General features: G+C 32.6%; 1 protein-coding gene across 1 annotated transcript in view; it reads left to right on the top strand.

Annotated features, from left to right (window-relative positions):
- Window positions 1-2515, top strand: part of LOC106679387 (opioid-binding protein/cell adhesion molecule homolog) — a gene marked incomplete at its 3' end in the record, with an annotated part of 300127 nt that overhangs the window by 237296 nt on the left and 60316 nt on the right.

Here is a 2515-nt window from a genome sequence, read left to right as displayed (position 1 = left end):
CTCTCTCTCTCTCTCTCTCACTCACTCACTCACTCACTCACTCACTCACTCACTCACTCACTCACTCTCTCTATCTATCTATCTATCTATCTATCTATCTATCTATCTATCTATCTATCTATATCGCACACACACACACACACACACTTGCAGTTGTAGTGGTGGCGAAGAACCTGAAAGAAGTTACCCTCGTCACAAACCAGACTGTTACTACGGTCCGAGGTTGGCTGTCTTCGGTAGGCCTACAACTTGCAGATCACAAGACTGAGGTTCTCCTAGTAACTAGCAGGAAGCAGACTGAGTCCATCACTGCCACGGTTGGTAGGCACAAAATTCGTTCCCAGTCTTGCTTAAAATACCTAGAAGTCATGATTGATTCACGTCTCCGCTTTTATGTTCACACGGAGTATATCAGCGTAAAATCTGCTAAAGTAACATCCTACTTGTGAAGCCATTTGCCAGTGGAACTCCTTGTTAAAGAAAGAAGTAGGCACTATGGACGACGCTTACACGTTTCCAGAGAAGAAGAGGGAAAAATAACCATCGACCAGTGGCAGCAGCGTTGGGAGGCTAAAGATTCCGGGAGGTGGACTCGAAGGTTAATACCTGATGTTGGCACGTGGTATGATCGCCAGCATGGTGAGGTAGATTTTTACATTACCCAAATGTTGACCGGACATGGATGCTTTAGAGCCTACCAGTTTACATAGTACCTACTATTTTACATAGTATTTACATATTTATCCGATTTCTTAGATAATTTAAATTAATTTTTAGATATATTATATAATATTTCCAAGTGATCCAATACCATGTAGAATCTATAAAGCCGATAGACAATCTGTGTGAACTAGAGAGCTAATAGTAACGTTATTTTGACTCATAAAACTTTTTTTTTTTTGATAATTTATTTATTGATATTTACAACTGTATACATATATACACATCAAGTAAATTTGCTTTAAGTGATATTATGACATGATAAAAACATGTGGAGAATCTACCCATTGATAGAACTCCAAAAACATTTCTAAAGGAGAAGATCTCGAGGCCATCTTCTTTTCAGACGTCTAGGAGGATTATTAGGTAGTGAAGGAGAAGCCAGGCTAGAAACGAGTTGGTTTGGGTGGTTGGGAAGTTTATTATGGAAGGATTGGTATCTGGTTCTGGCGAAATCGGCAACATTGAGGTCCTGATGGATGATTTGATTTGTGACAAAGTAAGGAGCATTAAGGATTTTACGAAGGATTTTGGACTGTAAGGATTGGATTCGAGAGGAGTTAGATGATTTAGTGGAGCCCCATAGCTCAACTCCGTATGTCCAAATAGGCCTTATAATAGTCATGTAAATCAGTCTTTTGTAATGGATTGGAAGTTTGGACCGTTTGTCTAGTAAATGTTGTAATAGTCATAATCGATGAGCAGTTTCCTGTCTTTTTAGTCTTGTATGAGGATTCCATGTCAGTCGTTTGTCCAGATTTAGTCCTAAGTAACGGATCTGTTCAACAGGAATGAGTGGGGTATTATTAAAAGATACTGTAGGGCAAGACGATGGTTTATGACGAAGGTTAAATGTTATTTGGTGGGATTTATTGACTCATAACACTTGATTACATAATAACTATCAGAATATTAATTCTTGGAAAAAGTATTAAAAATTTTAAGAAGGTTACTATATTAGTTGTAGCCTTTAACCAAACTAATTGCTTTATCATTAATAAATTTAATTACGTTTAACCAGGATTATTTTATTTATTTATTTATTAATTTTTTGTTTTATTTTATTTATTTATTTTTAATCATTTCAAATACTCAGATTAGCATGCCTGAATCTGTATCTACTTTAACTTGAGGATCATCATTTTCAAATTTAATAAAATAAAATAAGTGAATCCAACACATTATTTAATTATGTATTTATTTTTTAATAAATAATAAATCAAGTTATGTTCAGACGGGAGGATTAGTTATCATTTTTTCTATTTCTATTTAATAATCAATACATCAAATTATATTTAAACTGAAGAACTATTTCTTTTTTTTCCAGTAGGACAGGTACTTTTTCTACCTGACACCATTTAACCCATGCTAAATACAAAACAAGCATTGTTCAGAAATAATATTTTATGGCAAATTATAAAACTTCTTGAAATAATAATATATTCAACACTTTAACATGTTAGTGGTTGTTTCTTTACAAACAAAATAAGGTAATGATTTAAATAAATAAGATCCTATAACTTTATGAATAAAAAATGAATATTTTTTTTTTAATTCAATTGAATTTATGATCCTTTTCTTTCATAATGTCTTATGAACGCTCATTTTATTTTATTTTATTTTTTTTGGTGCTCTTCCAATATTAATATTTACTTTTGGGATACATTCGGATAATCATTTTAAATTAAATTAAGGCTGTTAAGATTTGAATGAAGTTAAATTTTCTTATTAATGATTATTTTTAAATATTAATTTTAGTAATATATATTTTATACGTCAAGACCTTCAGACCGTT

The sequence above is a fragment of the Halyomorpha halys genome, unplaced genomic scaffold (genome assembly GCF_000696795.3).
Source record: "Halyomorpha halys isolate HHAL.00 unplaced genomic scaffold, Hhal_1.1 Scaffold200.1, whole genome shotgun sequence".
NCBI classification, from domain to species: Eukaryota; Metazoa; Arthropoda; class Insecta; order Hemiptera; family Pentatomidae; genus Halyomorpha; species Halyomorpha halys.
Note: the sequence above shows the minus strand (reverse complement) of the source record. Positions and strands in the feature narration are given on the sequence as shown.